The following is a 12,923-nucleotide window of genomic DNA, read 5'->3' on the forward strand; positions in this document are numbered from 1 at the left end:
ATCAATTAATTGACTTGCAGGGGGGGATTTAAGGAGAGTAGAAAAGCATGGTCAATTTAACTTTAGCCTAAAAACTCCCACATTTATAGTGTAATCAAACAGAATGGGAAATGAATGAAAAAGTGTGTCTGATAATGTAACTCCCCAGAAAACTGGTAACCATGTAGAATAGGGGAGGGATCACTTTAAATGAGGACCTTCATGGAATAATCATTTCTTTATCCTGTCAGTACATATGTCTAATTAAAATAAAAAAGGGAAAAAGGGGGGGGGGGAGGGGGAACCAGCCACAACTTATAATTCCTGACCCTTCTACTAAAGCTCACCTTCAATTGCAATTCCTCATTAATGAATTTTCCTAAGAATAAAATTAGTATAGTATCCATCCAGAAGTGAACACCCTGTAAATCCGAAATACTCTGTGATGGAAAAGGTTAGTGCTGAACCTACTACGCCCAAAGTACTTTTCAGCAAGCTGATGAAAACCCATGCTGCATATACTCCTAGGCCACTGAAGGTCGTGACCATAGTCAGACTAAAACCAAACTTAAGTTCACAAAGCTCCTTTAGAGTTTGAGTATATGAAACTTCTGGTCTGTACAGAGAAAGGACAGATGGATCCTGTTATCATCCTGAGAGACACCGATCAAGTATGGATTGATGTGTCAGTGAGCAAGAGAACAAGCACGATAAAAAAGAAGTGACAGAAGCTTAGGGAGATGACACCTTAGCGCAGCAAAGCAGCTGTGGATCCCAGATTATACATGGGAAAATTATTGCTTAAAGTTGAGATCTCCTAAAGTCCCAAGATAAAGAAAGCATTAATATAAATTAGACCTCATTATCTTCTAACACTGATTAACTTGTCTATTTATGATTAAATGCAACACAATGATGACTTTCCCAATATGGAACACCTTCCAACAGATGACAAACAGCAGGATCCAGGTAGAAGGTCTGGCATGGGTTATAACATTGCTAATATAATGATATCTCATCGTAGTTTATCTCAACTCAAAAGATAAGTCAGGAGAGAGCTATTTTAGCTCAGAAGAAAACCAATTCAGATTAAGTACAAAGAAAAAATATTGTAGACACAGAACAAATGCAATTCAAGAAACCCCACCTGAGGAAAGACAAGATGGAAATTATGGTAGCCATGGGTAAAATGTCATGTTCCAGGCTATCAAGGACTACTGATAAAAATCTCAAATTTGAAGCCTGTATCAGTAAGTTTACATACTGAGTCTGATCAATTTTTGGTAACCGGGAAAAATAGAGGGGAAAAAGAGATATTTCTTCCATCTTTTGCAATATAGATCCAAAGGATGTACAATTATTAACTAGTATACATGCTCTTAACTATAGAAGCCTAGAACTAACTACCCAACAGGACTAAAACAACCCCGTATTAAACAAACACCAGAATCTCTTCATGTTTTACTGACTGTGTCCCTTTACAGTAAGGAAAGGGAAAAAAGCCTACAGAACAGCTGGAATCACTGCAGCACACTCAGAGCTGGCCTCACAGAAATTTACTTCTTGGCTCAAAAACCAAGAAACACTTTCCATCTTAGTTTTTCCTACTTTCTTTCAGCATAAGGAAAACAAAAGAGGAAATCATGAACAAATAATATGAACTCTCCTTTTAAAATGCAAAGGTTTTATAAAACAAATAAATGTTAGCAGGTATAAATAGGAAATATAATCTGAAGATGTCAGCTTCACTTCAAGGATCCAAGCAAGCTGGGTAAGCACAGATGAACTTCCAAACCGAGAAATCTGAAGGCTACGTACATGAGAAACCTCTCCCAGCTAGTTAGACCAATGGAAACTTACTAAGAAGAAAGCTTCTATGTAAAGAAGAGATTGTGAAGTGACAAAAAAACAAACAAACAAACAAAACCCCAACAACCCAAACCTCTTTTGTAAAGAATACCACTATAGATAGCCTGAACACAACTCTGTTGCAAAGAGAACTTGCGTTTTGACCAGGGAAGTACTTTTACCCAGTCTTCAAGGAAACTTAATGTCTGTCTTATACCAGAAGAAAAAGAAAACAAGATTTATTTTACAGAATATATCAAAAAAAGACTGAACTCATACAAAAACATAAGGCAATGGATATCAAATTTCACTCTCAAAACATGAAGTGGGGGTAGCAGTAAAAGGAATATAATAAAAATGTTGGATGCATTTTATTTCATATATTTATTTAATTGCATTTTTGGCTACTTTTGCTGAAGTGACAACAGAAATGAAGCTACTCTAGTTATAGGCAAGTAAATCAGGTGGAGCTTAAGCACATTACCATGATATCCACTATTTCACACTTTGATACACAGGTAGCACTGCTTCATGTGACTGATGAGCAACAGTACCAAAGATAAGAGCAATCAGTGACTTTGGTAGCCATTTCAAAAGAAGTTAAAATGATGGCTATCCAGACAAATAACAGAAGCCATCTCAGAGAGAAGGTAGGACAAATTAACAACCACAAGGAATTAAAACAAGTCATAAAAACATGACATAACAGAAATCCAGACTACAGGAAAAGGACACAGAAGAGGTAAACACAGAGCCATAACTAGGGAAGAGTTTTACATTATATGGATGCAAAGGGTTTAGTTTTGGGGACTTTTTAGGGAAGCAATGCAACCAGGCATTACAAACAAGAAATCTGCCAAAGAGACTGAAAAAAATCACTGTATTTGCTAAATTCTATGTAACTTGCAACAGCATGACAGCTTTGTGACTTGCTATGATTTGCCCATCTATTAGCAGATGGAATACTGTGTCAAAAGAGGTGCAATACACCATGGTAAAACGCAGATACTCAAAAAACTGATCACTTCTGCACAATATTTAGAAATGAAACATTCCCTTCCCAATATTAAAAGACAATTACACTATCATTACTTGTCAGATTTTAACTAAAGCTTTGGCCAAGTTCAAAAGGCTGAGTTAATTAAATAATACAGAAGTTACTTCCTGCTGATGCGCCAATATAAATGACGTTCTATCATAGATTTAAAGATCAATGTACATGTTAAATTTAAAAGGACTAGAGGGACATAATTTCCTCAAAATCCCAGTAATACAGAAGACTAAAAAAGAACGTTTAGTAGATCTAAACTCTTTTATTCCCTAACTGAAAACACTTCTACCATTCTCAGCCATGTCTGCCTTCACTAGAGCAAAACCATCCCAAAGAGAAAGTGTAGCACAGAACTCTCTGCAATAAAACAACATGGTATCAAAAAGTCCCACAGCATATACTTAGGCTACTTACTATACTTCTTTACCAGATCCATGTTAACATTAGTTTTTAACTCAAGGTAAATTTATGAAGCCTCAAAATGGTATTTCGGTAAGCTGTACTTATTATATGGAGAGAAGACAAAATAACAAATTCTGTAATGTATGAAGTAAACTTAGCTGTTTTCTTTAGAGACCTACAAAAATTAAAAATACCAGCAGCTTTCTGAAAAAATGATATTTTCTAGAGAGTCTTTTGTGGTTGTTTTTTTTTTTTTTTCCTACTGTTTTGAAGTGCAGGTGTGTATAATACCACAAAACTTCTTCAGACAGAGTAAGGTTTATGTTGTTGAGAAAAGGTGGTGGTGTTTGTTGTGATTGCACAAAATTCAGACCCTTTGCTTTGGTTGCATTCCAGGTTAGAATCACTTTCTTCCCAAAACTGCAAATTTAAAAGATGTATGGCAAGATGCATCATTAAAGCCTATAGTATTGTATATATCAGAAAATTACTCTTAACTCACAGATCAATTTATAAATTCTTTACCTGTATACCACTGTTTATCTGCAATACTAAGAGTTAGTGATTTAATTAGAGCATTAATACTTAGATATATGAATTCCAAAGTTTAATTATTAGCTTGGGTTGAAGTTAAGAGCTAGCACAGGCACTTAATGAACCCTATACTGTAAAAGTTCCTGATAAACCTTTAAGACAAAAATAAGTTGCTGAGATCTTCTAAATTAAAAATATATCTTTAATAAAATGTCCCATGTCAAAATAAAAAATACTCTTACCCATGAATATAGAACACATCTCTTTAATGAAGAGTTAAGAAGCTCAGAGATGTGTTTTAAATCCAGATGGATACCTCATCATCAGAGACCTGAAAATGAAGCATGTTAAACAAGTCACACAATAACCAACTTCAGGAGTGTACACTCAAATGCTATACCTGCAACTCAAAAACTCACTAGATATCATAAATCCAAGAACACCAGAATTAATACACAATCACTAGTAGCTTTTTTAAGTGTCTGGTATATAGGTACACATTCATTTTGGAAGACCACTAAAAATAACCCAAGTCTACAAACTTCTAAGGGTGAAGGGTAGTTTGTGCCACAATACTAAAAGGTTTAGGGTAACTTTAAGACACAATATAAGTACTCAAAAAAAAACAACAACAAAACAAAAAGTTTTGAGGTTAGGTTTTAAACCTGTCAGTCTGAGAAGCCCTGTACATGTCTTTTAACAGCAGTGTGCTGTTCCACACTGACAGACGGACTTCAATGGGAACTGACACTGCCTTTCCGGGGGAGAATGCCTGCCTGACAGCTTTATCCTATTCCTTGCCTTGACAGTAGGTAGACGAGCTCAATTTCAAGAGTTTCTCTTTTAATCTGAAAGAGGCTTCAAAACATTACAAAGTTTAAGGGAAAATGTGCATGGGGGGTGGGGGTGGGGTGGTTCTAGGGCCTCTGTGTAAAAGCCTCAAAGCACACAAATCTATTCTCTAACATTAAAAGACAGTCAGTCTGTATAGGAACTGATATTCTACACCAGTGTGTTTTTCCATTTCAAAAATGATTATTGTGTCCAAGGCACCAAACATCCTCCAGTTCCAATACAGAGATTCTTCTTTCCCTAAATATAGTTTTGTGATGCCAAACACCTTTGCAGAACTATTAACACAGTTCAAACTTAAACTTCGTTAGAAGATAGCATAGAATCTATTACTGTATTGAGAAGCAGATTTTAATACAATTATTTCCTCTCCCTACATCTTTGAATGCTGTAACATATGTGGAAGATACAAATTGGTTATAGCAGTACCAAATCCTGCAATGTTCCAGAAAAAAAAAAATTATCTGGTACTAATTTGGTACATAAATTACTACCTTTAACCTCCTTTTATTATTCAGTAACTTTCCAAGACTTATTCCAAGGTTGCTAAACTAAAATGTCTCTGCTCTGTAATAATGGGGACACTTAACGCAGAGAGGTATTTTTCTAAAATTCATATGAGGTAAGCGTGTACCCAAACACACATGTAGGGGAAAGTTGCTAAAATACATCCATCTTTGTTTACCATCTATGTGAAGGGATATGAATTTTGTATCCAAACAGCAAGAAAACTTGCTCTAGATGTTCTGTTTTTCTGTACTGGAAATCCCATAATACAAATAGAGCTCCTGTCATGCACAAGTCCTCTTCACATCCAGAAATTAGAATAGAGTTTGAAACTATTTAACTGTCTGGTTCTATGCAACATTTTAATCTATTTTTTTGTTCCTAAATCTCTGCTTATTTGAAAGTTCTTTGTTGGCTAAATAAAGTTAAAGCATAAAGGTTTTACAATATGTTAACTAACTGAATAGAGGCATTCAAAAATTTATTATTTGAAAAAAGAAAAATTGAAAACTTGGTATCAGGTAATTTATCCTACCTGTAAGAGTTCAACAGTAAAAAAAGAAATCTAATTCACCTATATCTACCATATAAGACAAATGCTATTTAAAGTTCTGTTTTGGCTATCCAAAACACCTGTGTATCCTTCTTCAACTAGATTGTTCTTGAATCCTAAAAATAAAGAGAAAAAAAGATGTTTCTTACTCTTTAGGACAGTGTCCACTTGCTTGAACAGCTTCCAATATGGAGACAATTGTGGAATACTTAAAAGTTTGAAAAATCCTACATTGAAAAGAAGAAGAAAAAAAAAAAACTAGATATACATTTACCAGGTCTGCAATACATTATTCTAAATATGAAATACAACAAATACGTCAGACAGCAGAAGATTCACTAATGATTATACAAAGTGCCAAAGAGAAATCCACACAAAAGGAACTTAGAGCTTTCATAAGTTCCAAAATGGGATCTACCTCCACAGATTCTCACATAAGTTATATTGCACGTGAACTTTTAAATACACATATATATACATATGTATCTGTTAAGTGTGATGTGTTAAAAAGATTATTCTGTAAAGATGCCTTCTTTGGGAGAAGGTCTTAATCCTTGCTTTTGAATCTTGAATTGGTAAAATTAACTGATATACAGTAAAAGTTACATTTCATTAAATAGATCCAGAACTGTGTTTGTTATAAGCATGCCTAGATCCATATTGAACCATCTTAGAAAGTTTTTAAAAAATTATCTTTCACAGTCCAACTAATATAGTATCTTCCTAAAATACTGAAAGAAAAATACACATTTCCCTAAGTACATGATTCCCTTATGTTCCTTGATGAATTTCTAAAGCATTACTATTACTAATAAAAAAATGTGAACAACAGTATTTTGGCTATTTCTCTAAATATATGCAGGGAGGGCTCAGAGCAGGGACCAGGCTCTGCTCAGTGGTGCCCAGCAATGGGACAAGGGGAACGAGCGGTGATGCCCAGGAAGTTCCACCTGAACATGAGGAAGGATTTCTTTCCTGTGCAGTGCCCAAGTACTGAACAGATTGGCCAGAGGCTGTGGAGTCTCCCTCACTGGGGATATTCCAGAACTGTCTGGACACAATCCTGTGCCCTGTGCTCTGGGATGGCCCTGCCTGAGCTGGGTGGTTGGACGAGATGATCCCACTGTGGTCCCTTCCAACCTGACCTATTCTGTGAATCTGTAATTCTTATTTTGGACACTAAACCACAGATTTTTATACACGTCAGTGTAACAGGAAATAAACACTTCATTTCAATTAGTTGAGAATAGCTCCCCAAACTTCTGTTTTTTAAAATGTCATGTAAATTTTAATAAATCAGTTTAGTTTTACACAACATCCTTGTGTGCTTTTATGTCTTCAGTTTTGGCAAATACCTTTAGAAAATTTAACAGCAGTTGAAGACACTATTTTCGACTACCTTTTTCACCTTTCTGCCAAAGGTTATTGCCCTCAACGCACACCTGCAGAACAAAACACGTAGGTGTGCATCTGCTGCTTCAGTATATAGTCTCCCATAAGTTTTAACTGTTCCTCTTGTTTGTTTAACAAACCCATTAGACTTTGCATTAAAACGGCAGATTTTGTCATTTATATTTTGTGTACGTTAATTACAATAAAGGGACAATGATAATACAGCGAATAACAACATCTTAATCTGCTACTATTGATAGGGATCTAGAAAGATACCAAGAGGTTGGAATATCTTTTTACAAAGAACAAAGTTTATCCCCAAGTCAGGTGAAAATAGCTGCTGAGAAGTTCAGGCATTTGGCCACCAAACTACTGAAGGAATCCATATTAGTAATAAGTACTGCTCTTAAAACACTGCAATTTTGTTTCTCTAAAGTGCACCTGTGGAGATTCTCATAAATTTCAGGACTTCAGTGATTTCCTTCTTGTATTTCTAATACAGAAAACAAAAATTTCCCATGTTTTGTTTTAATACCACTACACTCAACTTTTTTCTTTTTAGTATATCTGCATAAAATACAAATGTCTCTTTTGGAACTTTAGTTGTCAAAAGAGTAACATATTCAGTGTAATGTATTTATAGTTTGCAGTTTACCTCTGATCACTAGAAAGAGTTACACAAACTTCCTTGTAAATTTAAAAAGAAAATCCTCTGGTGCTGCTGAGATTTCAGATGTAAGCATTACAGGCTTTCTATAGTTTTGTCATCAATTTCAGCGTTACACTTTAAATTAGACCTACAACATATGTTTCTGGATTCTGGTATCTTTCCTCAGGAACATTTAGGCCATTTTAAGATTTAGAAAAACATTTGCATTAAAAGTCAGAAAAAAAACCCTTTTCATTTTCACGTGTGCCCTAAACCAAGATTTCATTACAAAACATCAGAGACAGAAGACTTCAGAGCACAGCCCTCTTTCAATTCACAATCTGATAATACACTATCTTCCAATAATTCTCATGTTCTAGCCTGATAAGCATCTGAGTGAACTACTGCAAGTTTATAACCTGGAAGTACCAACTAGAACAATGCAAAGGATTGTGCCTGTTTTACAGATTCCTATGGATCCTGGTTGATGAGTACAGACAGCAGCTGTGAAGACTTGACATTGACAGAAATCTGCATTGGGAAAAAAAAGAGTACAATTTCAAGTCTTGACACTGCCAGATTAGGATATGCCAGTACTTTACTGAATAAAACAGGTTCAGACATCCCACTCCACACCACATTTACCAGCATAAGGAGTTTCATCTATATCACAAGTCTGCCCCATTCAGAGGAAGGCTGCCTACAAGTTTTCTGTTGTTTTGTTTTTTGGGGTTTTTTAAAACTGTATATAAGGAGATTTGATAAGAAAGTTTCCTAAAAGAGTTCCTCTCAGGCACATGTTAAGCGAGACACTCCAAGTTCGCAATTTATTCAGTATACTCTTCTTAAATTAGGAAATCAATTAAAACTAATAACTCAAGCAAAACATCATTTTGCATCTTGTCTCAGTTTCCAGCACAGTCAGGACATATTCCTGAATTTACCTGCAACAGACAGAGACTCCAGACAACTTTCACTGTGACATCAATACTTTGGCACAAGAATCTGACAGTCAAAATGGACTTTAAAAAAACTTCCCCAGTTAAATGGGACGATACTCACCTGTTTATCAAGAGTATTTATGAATTAGTTCTTACGAACTTGCCTAAAAACCTGCCTCTGAAGCTAAACTTAAGTTTAGCTTCTGAAAAACAGCAAAAAAATACTTTGAAGAACTACATGCTGAAACCAGCAACACCATATTACATGGACTCAAGCCCATTGTCATACCTAACACTGTTTTTAACGTAGGTGGAAGCCATAACTACAGTAGCTTTACTACAGGGTAATTGAAAGCAAAAATATATTGTATTGAATTCTCGGATTTCCAATAACATATGGAATATCAGATGGGCAGACTTTCATGGCATTACATAAATGAAATATTTCTGAAGTTAAAAGTTTCTTCATTAGGGTGTTCAGTATCAAATGTAATAAAACCATTTCTTTTCAAAAGCCATTTACAGAACAAATTTTGGAGGAATTCCTGAATTTTAGTGACCAGCATAAAAGAGTGAACAAACCTTTTATACTGCTCATGCGGCACAAGGAAAAGTGCCCAAGAAAACACTGCAGACGGAAACAATTTGGTAACCAGAGTTACATTTTCTAATATGACTCAGATAAAGAACAAAGTCAAAATTGCCATTTGTCTCCAGAAAAAGGATGGGAACATTTTTCCATCTTCCTGCAAATTCTAACTGTTGATTTAAGATTAAAACAAAAATATATATCACTTACAAAGAGAAAGACACATGTACACTGCCAGCCTACAGACATTAATATTTGGCAGTGCCTGGCTAATCTGTATGAATGAACCTGAAGATTTCAACACATCTGCTTACTGGCAGATGCCATACCTTACCAATGTATTTCTACTGAACTCTGACTTTTAAAAAAAATGCTTCCTACTTTGTAACATTTTTCTTGCAGCTTAGAAAGTGAATGTAATATAAAGTTAGCACTGAAAGTGGAACTTGGATCCAAGGTGCTTCCAAAAGTAGCCTTTTACTTGATCACTAAAGCTCATGCTAAGAGGTAACAAAGTATACATCTGAATTCTATTACATACACATTTTGAAAGTACTCCTAAGGTTCTAGTGTTTCTAAAGTCAAGATAAATCTTCATTAACCACACTGTTAAAAATTATTTAGACTTGGTCTTCTGCAAGTTTTCAATGCTGCATTTACTCAAAAACATGGTCATTGTAAACCACATTATACATTTTCTTGTAACACTTCTAGAAAAAAAAATACTGCTTAAAAAAACGATCTCCCCTCCCTGCACTGCTGTAAATAAGAAAGTCCTGTGGTCAGCCTGTTTGACTTTTGTCCAGCTCACTCTCGCATTTATGAACTGGTCAGACAGATTAAATATGAGAATCTTGCTATTCCTTCAGCAAAAGCAAAAGCTGCAAATGCTTTTCAGTTGCTGTTTTATCAGCAAAATAATCACTTCCTAGTATTTTTCTTTTGCTGAAAGGGAAAGAGAATACTTCAACAATATAATAATGTTAACTATCAATTCTTTAAGGTTTGACTAAACAAAAAGCTGGTTTCTCCATCATCCATTCCTGTGTACACGGATACCCTGCGTTCCTGAGGCACCACATCTGACTACAGGAAGAGCACTGGGAAATAGAATGAGGACACTAAGGGAGCCCAAGTAAGTGTGAGATTTCAAAGTCTTCATTAAGCTTACAGCTAACATGGTTTGGTAGAGCCAAGACCATTAAAAGGACAACTCTGGATAGGTTGGTGGAAGAATATAAAGTATTGACAAAATTATATGGGTTAGGAAATAATCTGGGTGTGAAGGGTTACCAGACTTCAGTTAAACACAAAAATGTTTCAACTGGATGATTTCTAAACACAAGTACCAAGCATTACTGAGAATTCAGTTCATATATAATGGTGGAAAGAAGGAGAATACTGCAATTCAGTGATGAATAGGATATGCCATTTGACTCCACCCTAAATTGTATGAAAAGTATCAAAGAAATACGATGATGCAGGTATTTGGGCACTTCTGTCTACGAGACTGATATAGAAGAAGAAAAAAGCACTGTAAAGAATCTGAACCCATAAAATATATAATTGTCCAGCTTACCTGTACTTCTGAAGTGTCTGAAGGATACATATACCATAAATATATGGAATATTTTTACTGTAAGATACATTAAAAAAAACCACCTTAAAACTAACCCTATAAACCAAGTGAGAACAAATGTGCATCTACTTACTTCATGGGTTCCACAAAAAAGGCAATTTTAAAGCATGTCAATCTTTTGGGTTTAATCTGTCTGCATCATTAACTTATCTCACTCATAAAAGGAAACAAATGAAAATTCCCTGATTTAGGGTCTCCATAGTCTCTCAGTAGTGGTTCATGTCATACATCTTTTAGATGACACTAAGAATACTTTTTAAAACCACACTCTGCTTTCATCAACATTTTTCCATGACTGAACTCTTCGACTAATCTTCAGGAGCATTTAGCACAAGCAGCTCATGTGAAATGAGAAGGTGCTGAGATTCCTCTAAATTCTTGAGGAACTGTAAGACTTTAAATTCCACTTCTTTTTACAGAAAAAATGATAGCCTTGCTCTGAGTGGCGTGAATTAGCATAGCTTCATCATGAAAAGCAGCATAAAGTTGTATAAATAGAACTATTTGGTTAAATACAAACAAGCAAGTTAGCACAAGGTAAACCAGCACAGATGCACTGTAACTACTTAGGTGCCTGCCCTTGTCATCTTCTAAATACAAAGTAAATTGATGCTTACTCACTAACAGGGAAAGAAAAAAAGCTCCTTCATATTTACTTTAAGGTTAGAGAGTTCACAATGGCCATTAACCACAGAGCTGTTGATATCTAAGCTGACATCCTACTTTACTTCCCACTAACTTCTCCATGTGCCAAGGGCCTGGCACACTGATCCCTGAATAGGTTAACATTCAAAAACACGTGTATTAATTTTTGCTCTTTGGTTTACACAATCTGGGCATTGAAGTCCGTGGCACTTTGGAAGTCTCATCCGACATATGCAGGAAGAATGAAAAAGTCATTATTAGTTACAGGTGTAAGGCGCTGAAGGTGTGTAAAAACTACTAAGTGCTACTCTTTCCTTAATAGTTCACAAAGTCTAAGATAGGAATAATCGTTGATTTTAGAATATTTACCCTGTGAAACTAACAGAAAGTAGATCTGTGCAACAAAACGTTAAAATTCAGGGACAGGATAAAAATCCAGATTTTGCTCAAAAATGATGGAATATTAATATTCTGCTTTGAATTATAAACATATTTATAACTGCATGCAAATGATTACATGTAAAACAAGGTGAAATAATTTTTCTACCTCACACCTGCCAATTGGGAACTTGGTGTCAAATGATCCAGGTTTAAAAAGAGTTGCAAGGATCTCTTAGGACTGACGGGCCTAGCTCTCCTGAGAGAGGAGGGTTACTCTTTAAGGCTACTTTTTAAAGTCTCAAAAAACACCCAAGAGAACTAGAAACCCTATCCTGCCACAGAAATTGTTACTTTGTCCCCCATGAGCATGAATTGTAACACAGAAGGGTTCAGCTGTCTTCAACATAATGGCAGGAGACCAAGCCGTATCTTCTCACACTGATGAAGTTAAATGACTTTCACGAACTGAAGGAAGTTCTCAGCTGCTAAAGATTCAAGGCACTTAGGATGCAACAGTGAGGAGACCAAACCATTTCTTGCAAACTGAAAGTGTCTGCATCAACCTTGTTGTCACAGCTATCCAACAAAAAAGAGAGAATTCAGAATCCTTTCCACCTGGTTTTCATCCCCGTTCACAAAAATTTGTGTGTAAAGAAGGAATGAAGAGGTTTTAACCTTTTGCTGTGTTAAAGCCTCATTGGGAAATGTGACAATTTCTCCACTTCACTAGAATAAAGATGCATGCCACCTATCCACCCAGTGCCATCTACCCACAGTACCGAGCTGGCCTCAGAATCCTAATCCTCTCCTTGTCATCCCCGGAGGAGGTCAGCTTGCAGCCCCTATCTGGAAAACGCCAGTCCATAAATTCCAGCCCTGCAGTTTGACAGCCAAATCCCCTTTTAAGCCTCCACCCATGCAGCAGGAGCCTGTGGCCATGCACCACCAGCTCTCCTCACCT

General features: G+C 35.9%; 1 protein-coding gene across 5 annotated transcripts in view; it reads right to left on the reverse strand.

Moving 5' to 3' along the window:
- Window positions 1–12,923, reverse strand: part of CHD9 (chromodomain helicase DNA binding protein 9) — an 87,282-nt gene that overhangs the window by 73,151 nt on the left and 1,208 nt on the right. For all 5 annotated transcript variants that reach the window (XM_032122230.1, XM_032122227.1, XM_032122229.1 and 2 more), the window contains exons 2-3: window positions 5,876–5,953; window positions 4,057–4,145 (exon numbers count right to left, since the gene is read on the reverse strand). The gene's annotated coding sequence lies outside the window, so the exon portion shown is untranslated. The remainder of the gene's footprint in view (window positions 1–4,056; window positions 4,146–5,875; window positions 5,954–12,923) is intronic.

This window comes from Corvus moneduloides, chromosome 12 (assembly GCF_009650955.1).
Source record: "Corvus moneduloides isolate bCorMon1 chromosome 12, bCorMon1.pri, whole genome shotgun sequence".
NCBI classification, from domain to species: Eukaryota; Metazoa; Chordata; class Aves; order Passeriformes; family Corvidae; genus Corvus; species Corvus moneduloides.